Source organism: Nylanderia fulva, unplaced genomic scaffold, assembly GCF_048542155.1.
Source record: "Nylanderia fulva isolate GAGA-0341 unplaced genomic scaffold, ASM4854215v1 Scaffold533, whole genome shotgun sequence".
In the NCBI taxonomy this organism is placed as follows: Eukaryota; Metazoa; Arthropoda; class Insecta; order Hymenoptera; family Formicidae; genus Nylanderia; species Nylanderia fulva.
Window position 1 is genome coordinate 25917 of NW_028190625.1, and position 14875 is coordinate 40791.

At 34.5% G+C, this 14875-nt stretch overlaps 1 pseudogene; it reads right to left on the reverse strand.

Annotated features, from left to right (window-relative positions):
- Positions 1-4803: 4803 nt before the first annotated feature.
- LOC114932325 (uncharacterized) lies at positions 4804-9061 on the reverse strand (annotated as a pseudogene).
- Between the last annotated feature and the right edge of the window lie 5814 nt (positions 9062-14875).

Here is a 14875-nt window from a genome sequence, read left to right on the forward strand (position 1 = left end):
GATCAAAGGACAAGAAAGTTAATGAGGAAGGGAAGAAGTTGATAAAAGAGTTGGAAGAGGTAGGATGGGGAATTTTTAATGGAGGGATAAGAGGGGATAGGAAGGGGGAGTACACATACACAGGAGGAAGAGGGGAATCGGTGATAGATTACGTGGTGGGAGAGGATAGAGTAAAAGAAAGGATAAAGAGAATGGAGGTGGGAGATAACATAGAATCGGACCATCACCCATTGATTGTAACGCTAGAAAGAAGAGGAGGAGCTGAAAAGGGAAAAGGGGGGGAGGGAAAAGGAATAAGAAAAAGAGGGAGATGGACAAAGAGGGGAGGAGAAAGAATAAGAGAGGAAATAGAGTGGGGAGAGGGGTGGAAGGAGGGGATTGAAGAGGAGCTAGAGGAAAAAATAGGAAGAATAGAAGAGGAATTGAGAGAAGGAGAAAAAGAGAGTGGAGAAGGGAAAAGGAAAGGGTGGTGGGACGAGGAATGTGAGAAGAAGAGGAAAGAAGTGAGGAAAAAGTTAAGGAAATGGAGGAAAAAAGGAGGAGGAGGAGAAGGATATAGAAAAGTAAGGGCGGAATATAAGCTAATGTGTAAAGGAAAAAGGGAGGAGGAGAGGCTAAGATGGTACAAGGAGGCGATAGAGGCAAGAACGGAAGGAGAGGTATGGAAGATTATTAACAGGGAAAGGAAAAAGAGAGAAGGGGTGAATGAGGAGATAAAGGCGGAGGAATGGAAGGAATACTTTATGGATTTATTGGGAGGGATAGAGGTAAAAGTGGTAAGAGGAGGAAAAGAAAAAAGGGAGAGGGATGAGGAGCAGGAGATAAGCAGGGAGGAAGTGAAGAGGATGCTGGGAAAACTGAAGAAAGGAAAAGCAGCGGGGGAGGATGGGATACCAAGTGAGGTATGGAAATATGGAGGGGAGAGGGTAGAAGAGTGGGTATAGGAAATGTGCAACAGAGTATGGAGAGGAGAAGGATGGCCGGAGAGGTGGAAAGAAGGGATAATAGTGCCACTGTTGAAAAAGGGAACGGGGAATAAAGTGGAAAACTATAGAGGAGTGACATTGATGCCAACGCTATACAAGGTATACGTGGGGATTTTAACTGAAAGGTTAAAGGAAGAAATGGAGGGGAAGAATATGATACCGGAGAGTCAGACAGGTTTTAGGAAGGGAATGGGGGTGATGGATAGTATCTATGTGTTGAATTATCTGGTGAATAAGAGGGTAAATAAGAAGGGAGGAAAAGTAGTCGCGGCATTTATGGACCTGAAGGCGGCGTTTGATTCGGTAGATAGGGAGGTGTTAATGGAGGCAATGAAGAGGAAGGGAGTGAGGGAGGGTTTAAGGAGTAGGATAGAAGAGGTGTACAGGGAAACGAGGAGTAAGGTAAGAGTGGGGAAGGAGGAGGGAGAAAATTTTTGGACGGCAAGGGGGGTGAGGCAAGGTTGCCCAATGAGTCCGCACTTATTCAGTTTGCTGATAGCGGATATAGAGGAAGTGCTAAGAAAAGGAGGTTGGGGGGGGGGTGATACTGGGAGGGGAAAAGGTGCATTGTTTGGCGTACGCAGATGACATGGTACTGTTGGCGGAGGATGAGGAAGGGATGATACATATGTTGGGGAAAATGGAGAGTTATATGGACAAGAAAAGGTTAGAGGTGAATGTGGATAAGACAAAGGTAATGAGGTTTAAAAAGGGAGGAGGAAGAATGAAAAGAGTGGAGTGGAGATGGAAAGGAAAAAGGTTAGAGGAAGTGAAAGAATTTACATATTTAGGGTATAAGCTACAGAGGAATGGGAGGCAGGAGGCGCAGGTAAAGAACAGAGTTAGGAAAGCAGGAGCGGTGATAAGACAGGTGTGGGGAATGGGAAAGAGAAAGTTTGCAAGAGACTGGATGAAAAGAGTATGGCTAATGGAAAGGTTGGTGGGGACGGTGTTGGAATATGGGGCGGAAATATGGGGATGGAAGGAGAGGAGAGAGGTGGAGGCAATGCAGGAGCGATGGATTAGGTGGACGTTAGGAGTAGACTGGTGCACGCCGGGGTATATGGTAAGAGAGGAGATAGGAAAAAACAAATTTAGGATAAGGGCAGGAAGGAGGGCGGTAGGGTATGAGAGGAAGTTGGAGGAAGGAAGGGGAGGAAGTTTAGCGAGGAAATGTTTTGAGGATATGAAAGAGAGGATAAGAGGAGGAAAGGAAAGAACGATGTGGGAGGAAGAGAGGGAGAAATTCTGGGAAGAAAGAGGAATAGAAGGGAAAGAGATGGAGGAAAAAAGGGGAAGGGGAGAGGAAGTATATGAGGGGTGGGAGCAGAAAGACAGGGAAAGGCAAAAGGAGGAAAGATGGGAGAGGATAAGAGAGTCGAGATATAATAGATGGTATGGGGAATGGAAGGAGGAGGGTTTACCGGAATACCTGAGAAAGGGATGGGGGGAAAGTAGATGGAGAAGGATAGTTAGGTTCAGAATGAACAATGAGATGAGAGGGGCAAGATACTGGGAAGAAGAGGAGAAAAGAAGATGTAGGTTATGTGGGATAGAAGAAGAAACATGGGAGCATGTGATAGGAGAATGTGGGGGAGAAGGGGAGAAGGGAAACTGGTGGGAAAGAATGAAGGAAATATTGCAGGAAGGAGGAGAAGGGGAAGGATGGATGAGAGAAATAGAGAAAAAGAGGGAAGAGGGAAGAACGGAAGAAAAGGGGGAGGGAGGGGAAAAGGAGGAAGGAAGTATGAGGAGGAGAATGAGTGAGGTATGAATGAGGTGGTGGAGAATATATGGGGAATCGGAAGCCGAAGCGAAGCGGTAGGTAGGGACGGCTCTTTCTCTCTCTAAAGTAGTAGATAAGTAGGTTAAGGTAGAATTAAGTTAATTGTAAATTAGATGTAAGAGTAGATATAAGTAAAGATTGTAAGAGCTTGTGTAAGGTTGGGGAACGCTCCTTCAAAAGCGCCTTCAATCCCTCAGGGGAAGAATAAAGAATTGAATTGAATATATATTTATATCATTAAATTTCGGGCGTTAACTTATCGTTAATTATAACATACAATATTCTAATTAACTATAAAGTTTTACATTTATAATATCTTATTTGGATATTAACCTTTTATTAATTAGTCAACTATTAGAGTTTATCAAGAGACACAGTAGTGTCTCGCGACCAGTTAAGGGCGTAACCGAGACACCGTGTATCTTAACGCGAGTCGGACATTTGAGTCTATTATAAATTTCGAATCCTCAATAACGGCTGAAGCAATCGAGTTTGTATTAGACTTAATCGATAGATTGAGTTCGAATTATATAATAAAAGTGTCTTTATTTCCACATGTTATTTGCAATTAAAGTTGCAGACATATATAGAGTTGTATAATGAATCAGTAAAAATTTAAATTTGCAAATGTAGAATCGTAATATAAAAAAACTTATCTTTTAAAAAAAAAAGATAAACAAGATGCCGAGTCCATGCGCCATGTAAAAAAGTGTTCAACAAAAAAGTATTTTTAAATAAAAAAATCTATTAATTGACAAAAATTTATGTTCTAAAATTAATATATCTACAAAAAGTAATGTCCAAAAATTGCGCGAATAAATAAACATTTTTATAAAAAATTAAAATTTAAAAATTTATGCAAATTTAAAATTAATATAAAATAAAAAGAAATAAAAAAATTTTAGTTAAAAAAACTGGGCGCGCTGCTTGGTTACAAAATTACAATGCACCTTAATGTAACATTAATTAATTTAAACACAAAACATATTTTAACTGCAATGAGTTTAAAAGTAACAATTTTATTTTAATACCATTAGAATATTATTTAGCAGCGCGCTAAGTTTTTTTAACTAAAATTTTTGTATTTTTTTTTATTTTATATTAATTTTAAATTTGCATAAGTTTTTAAATTTTAATTTTTTATAAAAATGTTTATTTATTCGCGCAATTTTTGGACATTACTTTTTGTAGAGATATTAATTTTAGAACATAAATTTTTGTTTTGTTACGATTGTACATGGGTTTATAATCGATAATTTTTCATACAATTCTATTGTACATGGGTTTGCAATGTAGGATTCTACATGGGATTTGCAATGGTTAATTTTTCATAGGATTCTACTTGGGTTTGCAATGGTTAATTTTTCATAGGATTCTACATGGGTTTTCAATGGTTAATTTTTCATAGGATTCCACATAGGTTTGCAATGGGTATGATTCTACATGGGTTTGCAATGGTTAATTTTGCCTAGGATTCTACATGAGTTTGCAATGATTAATTTTTTATAGGATTCTACATGGGTTTGCAATAGGATAGGATTCTACATGGGTTTGCAATGGATAATTTTTGTTAATGGCGTGCCCTTTACTGGTCGCCTTTTTTTACCTTTTTTTAAAGGTGAGTTTTTAGAGATTATATCATTCATTTTTGTATATAATAAGGATCTTTAAATAAATAAGCAAAGAACCCGCCACCACCCCCGTCATATTTTAAAATACGACGGTCCTCTTTGCTTATTATAGATAAAAATAACTATCTTGTATTTTAAGTAAAAAATATTTTTTTGCATTTCACGAATAATGCAGAATGTAAGCGTTGTCATAAAATTGCTAATATATTACGAAACCTTTTTTTATATAGGACTGATCGAAATACAATATTAAATGATTAAATAGTAATAGTCATAAACTTGATATTATAAAAATCTATTTAGGAAGAATTTTATAACTACTTTATTTTATATCGAATTAGTATTATTTATTACCTATCTTTTTTTTAAATATTATATAAACATCTTTAGCACCTCTAGGCTACTGCCTCTTTTTTACTTCTGCATCATCTATTTCGATCCAAATATTAGATAGTCCTTCTCTACATATGCTTACATAATGACCTTCATCGGTGGACGAACTATCATAAAGTATAGCACTCATCGTCTTGTACAATTGTCCCGCTATTAATACTTTAGTTGTTGGAACAGCACATAAATTAAATTTGTTTTCTGCTTTTATTAATTTACCATCTTGTGCTAAAAATAGTATTAAACGAATAACAATTATTTCTCTTGTTAATGTTACTTTATTTTTAAATATTTGATCAGTTCTAGTACAATATTCACATGATTCGTTGTGTAAGTGAAACCAATGTGAAAATGTAGAATTTAATAATTCATTAAGATTACAACTTTTTTTTTTTTAAATTATCAAGGGAAATTGAAATAGCAATATTATTTTCAACAATAGTTTTTGTATTACCACATGTTTTTTCATCGCTTGGTAAAAGTTACTTGATGTATCAAATTTGTAATGCAATTATATTTTTCGCAAAGTGCCGTAAGAAAATCGTACGCGTTTCGCGTCTTACCATACTCGAAAAATATTCTCCTAAACATTGCCGTATTGCATATGTATTTAGATTTCGCATTCCATTTTTATATCGATGGATTAATATACGTAAAACGTCTGTTTTATCGCAATTAATCAACTGCTGCCTAATAATATTTAAATGTAATAAACATTGCAATACTGTATTTGCATAACATGAAATCTTGTCTGTATTCTGAAAACCACGTATGATCCAAGCAGTGCTTTGAATTCTTTTATTTGAAACTGTATGTTGAATTTTTCGATCTGAATTTGATTTTTGAACAGAAGTAACTATGTTTGGTAACGCCCATGGAACATCTTTTACTTTACGACAACGTTCTTTTGACACAGCAATCATTTCTGCTTTCGGATTGTATATCTGTTTTAAAGATTATATTCAATAAATTAATACAAATTGTCGCTCGTATACTGAAAACAAAGTGATAAAAATAAGGCCAACTTATCGAGCTGAATATTCGAGATGTTCAGTCAACTACCATTTATTACATGTATAAATTATGAAACTACAGTCATTATATTAAAACTAACGCAAATTACAATCATTCTATAAACGTTTCGACCGCACGCGGTCTTCTTCAGTATAATTATTGAAATATAAATTCATACAAATTCACATAATATCGAAATTTAATTATAGTTATTCAGAATCGAGAGTTTTTGAGCAATTAACGCGTGTTCTAATCCGTCCTGTCCAACAATGTTCGCCTCGATATGATCTCTGATTTTGTTCAGATCTCGGATAGTTTCATCGTTAATATGCGAGAAATTAACCCGTTCCGTAGGCGCTATCATCGTCCTTCTTGACAATTTTGCCACTTATTAACAGTTATTAAGGATGACACATAACAAACCAACAATACAGAAAGACAGCTCATTTTAAACTCTGCGAGTTGAGAGTTTAAAATGAGCTGTCTTTCTGTATTGTTGGTTTGTTATGTGTCATCCTTAATAACTGTTAATAAGTGGCAAAATTGTCAAGAAGGACGATGATAGCGCCTACGGAACGGGTTAATTTCTCGCATATTAACGATGAAACTATCCGAGATCTGAACAAAATCAGAGATCATATCGAGGCGAACATTGTTGGACAGGACGGATTAGAACACGCGTTAATTGCTCAAAAACTCTCGATTCTGAATAACTATAATTAAATTTCGATATTATGTGAATTTGTATGAATTTATATTTCAATAATTATACTGAAGAAGACCGCGTGCGGTCGAAACGTTTATAGAATGATTGTAATTTGCGTTAGTTTTAATATAATGACTGTAGTTTCATAATTTATACATGTAATAAATGGTAGTTGACTGAACATCTCGAATATTCAGCTCGATAAGTTGGCCTTATTTTTATCACATTATATTCAATAATAGCTTTTTCGTTAGCTATTACTGTTGAAGGATCAAAGTTTATTAAATGCACTCCTTCTAGAGATGTTACTCGCGACAAGGCAACATAAATTTGACCACAACTAAATACAGAGTTGCCAATATCCATAACAACACTTTGCAAACTTAATCCTTGGCTTTTATGAATAGTGATGCCATAACTTAAAGATAATGGAAATTGTTTTCGAATCACATACGCTCTATCCAATACCTGAAATTTAGCCGTTACTCTTTCAATTTCATATTCTAAACCTGATGGTAAAAGAAGTTTAATCTTTTCTACGTCATCAGTAGATGTTTCTCGTACAATTAAAATTACTTTAGCAATTGTACCGTTTACAAGACCCAAACTGGCATCGATGTTACGCCGAATCATAACTTTTGCTCCAATTTTAATTGTAATTTGTTTTGAAAGTCCAGCTGTTCGAGAACTATCATCATCGTTATTTGACAATACTTTTAATACTTTCTTTTTTACATATGATGTACAATCAATCGTATCTTCAGCAATTAATAATAGTTCTTTGGAAGTAATGCGACTTAACATTGCATTATTAAGGACATCACACATATTACAAGTAGGAAATAAACAAACAATGTCCGATGATAAACTGTTAATAAAATCACATAATTCATTTAATCTAGATTCGAAAGAATCAGCTTTGAAAGATATTTTTCTACTCTCTAGAATTTTACAATCAGATTTTGTCACTAAACCAATACGAATTCGCGACAATAATTCACGGTATGAATTATCTCCTTATGCTGACGCATATTGATTATCAATTCATCATATTCAAATAATGTAATCCATAAATTAACAGCATTTAAAGAACCAAGATAATTAGCAGTTTTTTGATCGGATAAATGTGTAAAGATAAGATCTTCGCGTACAGGAGGCAATTGAAGCAAGTCTCCGAATAAAAGAATATGCTTTCGACCAAACCAACCATCATCGCAATCACTAGTATCAAATATCTCAGACAATCAAAGATGAATATATATTAAAGTCAAATTAGATATCATTGACACTTCATCAATTACGAAAAGAATAACATCTTTAAGATCTGTTCGTAAAACTTTTAATACACAATCAGATAATTGTTTATACTTAGGAGTTTGACCATGTTCAACGGGTAATTGAAGCAATCTATGAACTGTCAAACCATTTATATTAAATGCTGCTATACCAGTAGGTGCTGTTACAGCAGTATCTTTGTTGAGATTTTGTTTTATCCAGCATTTAATAGTCTTGATTAAGAAACTTTTTCCAGTACCACCTTCTCCCCTAACATATAATCGTAATATTGATTTATCGGACTCTATAACATTGGTAACTTTATCAAATACTCGTTTTTGATCCGTATTTAATTTTACTATCATGTCAGATACATCAATTTCTTGAATTGCTCTATCACCAAGATCTTTAAAATCTTGCATTGCTTCACCAGCCTCTATATTTTGAATACCTATTGCATTTTCAGGATCATCCTGAGACTGTTGTTTTTGCAAATCGTCATCTAAGCATTGCTGAACTAACTGTTTTGCAGTTTCAAATGCTTTTTGCAATTCTTATAATTTTTCATAATATTGCAATGCTTCTACAAGATGCAGTTTTACTTTGTGAAACGATTCGGTATAAGTATCGCATTCATTTTTAAGATCCTCTAATTTTCGCCATGGTTTAAACATAAGCAATAACGCAAAGAAATAATTTTCCGGCTGTGTATTAACATTATATCTAAAATGATTAATAAGATATCCGCGCTGTCGCCGTTTAAGATAACACAACCATTACCTATTTTATAATATTCAATAAACTTATTTTTCGGTTTGATCTTTGAGATATCGTATCACTGTGCAAATTCATAAAGAGACGTATTTTCTAATTTGTTTGGTCTATGTGGATAATGATCATCTGTCAAAGATTGATAAAATATATCTGTAGATTCAGAATCAAGAGCTTCAATTTCTTTACGACTTTTTAATTTTCTATATCGTATTTGATTAACATCTAACCATCTGATGGTTGTATTTCGATCAGTTCCATACAAAGGAATACCTAACAATATATCAGCAGCTTCGAGAGCTCCACATTCTCTATTATTCGTAAATCGCAAAGCAATATTCCAAAGATGACTCGCTAATAATTTATTTTTGTTATCCTTACTATCAAGAATATTCTCAAATAATTCACTTTTTCCCGCTTTATTCATATATTTAGTAACATACCAGGTTAGCAGCGATGATTTTTTACCAATAAATTGTATATCCATATTACCTTCCCATGCAGTAAGAATAACAGGATTATAGTCATTTATATTACCTTCATTATCCGTTCGAGGAAGATCGTAAAGTCTACTTTTATGTTTCAATTGTTTTCTACCGGCTATCGAAGTTGCCACATCCCTGATATTCAAAGTTTCAGTAACGGGACGAGGAAATCCAAAAACGACATCGACGAATAACTTTACGTCCTACTTTTTTAGAACGAAGACAATAATCATTATGTGTATGTCGCTGATGCGTATCAACACGTCTGTACAACAATGGCGAAATATTTTGATCCGGTATTGTGCAGCTTATATGTTGTGAAATAAATTTGGAAACTTCCTCAATAGTAGATTTACCGAAAATTGGTGCATTTTTAATTCAAATTAATAAGTGAAAATGTTGTATACCTCTACCTTGATATTCTCGTCGCCAGAAATAGTACGTTACTTCTCCAATTGGATGATCTTTAGACCTAATGAAGTCAAGCATTGCCGAAACATATTATCGAGAAACCTGGATGTTGATACTGGATCTCTAACAACGAGTGCGCTAACGCTTAAGGAAGCGTCATGCCATTCATTTACTTCACGAATATATTCACCTAAATCTTCCCACAACCACTTACTTGGACTGAGTGTTAAAAACCATGTCGCAGGTCCATAATGTTGCGTCATACAATTTAAATCGTTTCTCGATTTACACTAATATTGCTCCGTATTTCGAAGTGTGGCAAATATTGTACTCAAATTAGATTCCAACAATTTTTTCGACATTGCGTCTAGGTATTCTGCAGCTGTATAACGAAATCGCGGATTAGTTACATTTATTTTATGAAAAATTCCACGACTTAATTGACGCATATTTGCATCGTTCAATAAATAAAATACATATTGTAGATTTAATCTATACTGGTGGATGTTTAGATGTCAAACAACATTTAATAAATTCATGATCATGAAGTTTCACTTGTCTAATCTCACGTTGTCCATTAATACCAGAAAAATATAAATCTGGAAAACACATTAAATCTAAATGTTGCTCACGATTGTTCAGAGGCAAGTCCTGAATTTTTAACATTTGATATAAAGCTGTCGCAGTTTTATTTGCTTTCTTTTCATATAAGGGATAGATGGTATATTGTTCGTAATAGCCATCGTTTTCAGCATTAGTCACTTGAGTCAACATTGCTTTCCGTCGACCTTCTAACATATCATTTTTTATCTCTTCTATCGGATCATTTAATAATTCAGTCTCATCATCAGCTACTTCTACATTATCTTCTGTCTCATTTAATAATTCAGTCTCATCATCAGCTATTTCTGCATTATCTTCTGTCTCATCTTCTATTTGAAATTCTGAATTTTTTAATTTTGGTAAACGTAAATCATTGTAATTCATTTGGCAATATAATATGAGAATATAAAGTATTGTTGCGCTTTAACCACGTTAAAGCGTCAAATACTTTTTTAACATCAACTACCTCTTCCCAAATAATCTTTGATTTTGTCGGGATACCTCTAACTAATATATATAACTCATGATTAATATTTATTGGATCAGTATTAGAACATAATTTATTTAATGTCTCCTGTAACGGAAGTGGTAAATGAAATGTTCTACCTTTAACTTTTGATACCATTTGTCTTTGAGGCAACTTATTATTAATAACAGTTCCTATTTTAAGGACAGTTTGAAACGCTTTAGCTCTCTGTATAAGAATTTTTTCGAATGTATTAAGAGATGATATTACTTCAGGCACCTGATTTGTAAAGAGATTATTTAAGACGCAGTATGCAGGCATTAAGCCTTTACGAAATTGGCCTGCACAATAATTACATATATATTACAATCAACTTTTTGTTGTTGTACATACGTCATTAAATCTTTCCAAATTTTAACATGTACTAGTGTCTGAAGACTATTGACTTTAGAAACACTTTTTTTTATAACACAATCTCTCGCATGATACGCAAACATGTCGTGATGTGTCCACAGAGCGTTCAGTCAATGCTTTAAATGCTAAACGATATTTAAACATAATATCATCATCACTCAAAATTGTATCAATCCGTTGATGTCTGTACATATCTACTTTCTCCTGTGCAGAAGTCACAATTTCATTCAAAGTATTCATATCTACATTATTTAAAGCATCATCTGGATTTTCCAACTTTCGATAAAAATATGTAAGTTGATAAATTAAACGCTTCATATATCTTACTTTTGGAAAATGAGGCGATAATAATTGAACTGGAAGAAACATTCCTTCGCAAAGTGTTATATCAATATAACAGCTACGCGTATGACCCAATTTCTTATTTGCAATTTTCATTGTACATTTATGAATATTTTGCATAAGTTTTGGTACATTTTTTAAAGTACATGTATTTACGGTTTCGAGAAACTTCTGATAACGATCAATTAAAAGCGGATCGTTAATTTTACAGCTTGCAGTATTACACATCAGTTTTGGTTCATTGTTTAAGGTACATGTATTTATGGTTTTAAGAGACTTCTGAGAACACGGTCAATTAAAAGCGGATTGTTAGTTTTATAGTCTGAAATATTACGCGACCAAGATTTTTTAGCTTGTTCTGTTGTTAATGGTAATATGTTTACTACTTTTCCTTTTACATTTATTATCAAAGGTTCCAATGGATTTACATCATAATGATATGTAGACTCAATAAAATAATTTTCAGATGAGGCTGTATGTCTAGATTCGCCACATAGTGCAGTTAATTTGTCTTCGATTGTAGAACAATCTGCGACAAGAGTCAAATACACTTCTGATTTCTTTTTAATTAAACTTAACATTTTGTATATATTGCGAATATAATTTTTCCTAATACACATGCACCAACGTACAATTTTTTCGGCTTCCAATCGTTTCTCAATATAACCTTTAATATTGATTTTTTCAATAATATTTTTTATAAATATTTCTGAACAATTACAAAGTTTTATGGTATTCTTCGACCAGAATTGTTTATACATTTTAGTAATTTTTTTAGCAATATTGCAAGTTTTTATTTCAAATGTAGATTTTGTTTTGATTTTTTGTCTTTTTGTCTGATAATATCGCTTATTATAAAGCCATTTGCGATTAGGATCCAATCTTTTTTATCTATCTCGTTCATACTCAAAGTTTTTCCAATAACGCATACGCTTTTGTGCGCGTTTATTTTCTAAATCTTGTTCATATCGATATCGATCTTTAATGCGTTCATCTTCTAAGTTCCGTTGATATCGATTACGCTTTTTAGCGCGATTGTCTTCTAAATTTTGTTTATAACGATCACACGTTTAGCGCGATTGTATTCTAAATTTCGTCTATATCGATTGCGCTGTTTAGCGCGATTGTCTTCTATATTTTGTTTATAACGATCGTTTCACGTCGTTTAGCGCGTTTATCTTCTAAGTTCTGTTTATACAGATCGTGCTGTTCAATGCAATTATTCTTGGAATCTTGCTCATATAAATCATGTTGTTTAGCCTGATTTTGTTTTAAATCTTGTGAATAGCGTGCACGTTTATTTACACAATGATTTTCCAAGTCATGCTGCTTAGTTTCTTCATAAATATCAATGTTTGTTTTCATTAAATTCTTTGAATTATTTACTGTTAATTGAAATTGATTATTATTTAACTCTTTTTCAGGTTGGTAAATATGACGTTGCTCTTCTAACCGATTCAAATATTGTCGTTCCGTCTCACATTAACGTATAGTACGTTTACGAGATGCTTCAATCTCTTTTGCTTTTATTACTGCTAATGGAAGCACCTTTTGAGGAGCATATTGTGGATTTTGTGGAAAATGCTCAATAACATTAGATTCAAAAATCTTAATTAAATGCAAACGCATTAAACTATGATCATATTTTATTTTTTTGGGTTTAATATTGAATAACAATAAAATTGCAAAGGCTATTGCAAAAACTCCGCAATCGCTACTGTTTGGTTGGTATTGTACAGTAGGAAATTGGATAGAATTTTTTTCGAAGTTATATGTTGGAAATAATCTTTTCAAGAATTGTTCATGATGTCTATGCAATTTTTTATTATTTAATGAATCATAAATAAATATATTTTTTGTATCGTAGTAACTGCACATCCAATGTCCATCTGATGGACCTGACGAACTATGTAATATTTGTATATGTTTTTTATCAATTGGCATAGGCTGAATCGTATCAGGAAGTTGTAATCGCCATGTTTCGACAGGTCTATAATCCGAAAAATTTTGTAATAAATAATCAAAATGTTCCATATGTTTATCAGTTAACCATTCACCTCGAACAATTATATTTTTATCCTCAGGAGATAAAATTCTATATCTTTTTGTCTTTATAGACATTTTTATTATTTATAGATATTTTTTTGAAATATGTAATAATTTATCGGCGCAAAGCAGCCACTCTTTATCGGTGCAAAGCAGCCACTCTTTACAGGCGCACAGCAGCTACTTTTTTTAGGCGCATAGCAACCTTGTATGGGCGCACAGCAGCTCCTTTTCATAGGCGCACAGCAGCCTTGTATGGGCGCACAGCAGCCACTATTTATAGGCGCACAGCAGTCACTTTTTTTAGGCGCACAGCAGCCTCGTATGGACGCACAGCAGCCACTTTTTATAGGCGCACAACAGCCGTTTTTTTACAAACTGCAACGTCTTTTCCTGTGCCGAAACGCCAAGTTCGGACAGAGGAGCGTTCAATTTAAAGATTCTCCAAGTTTAACTAATAAACGGTAAAAAATCGGTATCAGAAGAGTTAATTCTACGCCCTTAGGGGCGTTCATTAACTCACGGTAAAGTTGGGCGCCAGGCGCGTGTCAACGCGCCACGATAATACTGTGAACGGTACTTAACGTCACTTTTCCAAAAGTCATACAGAGTCGCGGGTCTATAGGAGTGATGGGTCTATGGTTGAGAGAGAGGTATCGAGAGACATACACGTGGTGTTAGAGTTTGACAGATATATATATTTGACACTTAGGAATTACAATTTCACATCGGATACATACAATTGGACAATAAAATTATGTAACAAACAGTAAGATATAAACTAGCGGTAGCGAATCAGAAATAGAATATAATAAAATCTGTGAGTAACGGTATTTTCGGAATTGACTTATAAAATCAGTATTAATTATACACGGTGAAACATTCTATGTACTTTCGCGACAATAATATACAAGCGGAATAACAAATACAAAATCGGTAAACATTATGATGGTCTAACTTATTTTCGCGCGCACGCGGAATAGACAGAGGTCACAATACGATATGCCGAGACACGGCACGGTATGAAAAAAACAAGGTAACCACTAGATGACGGAGATTTCGTGATTCTCTCGCACGACTCTCCCGCCGAGTCGAGAACAATGAAATAGTTACTAAACTCGCGGAGACGGCTACACGCAAATCCCGAAAATCTAATACTCGAGCTAATACAAACGTGACTCTGAATATTTCGGTAACCCGAATTTACGATAATTAATTTCGAGACGATAGACTGTCGGCGGCACTTTTCGGAGAGGGCTCTCTTCGCGAAACGCAAAGTCGGCTGGCCCCGCGATACGATATCCCGAAAAAACGAAAAGAGAGAGACCGCTCTCTCACACACAAAACGATACGAAAAATGAGAGAGTACGGTACTCACGGTACTTACGGTATACTATCAATCTCTACGGTACCAACCAACACGTAACTACGACTACTCGAGAGGCGGCTTACAGTTTCTGGCGGTGATCTCGGGTCCTTGAGTCGCACTAGGGGAGTCCTGGAGGCACCCTCTCTATTCTACGGCACACCGAACAGTGGAGAGCCGGGC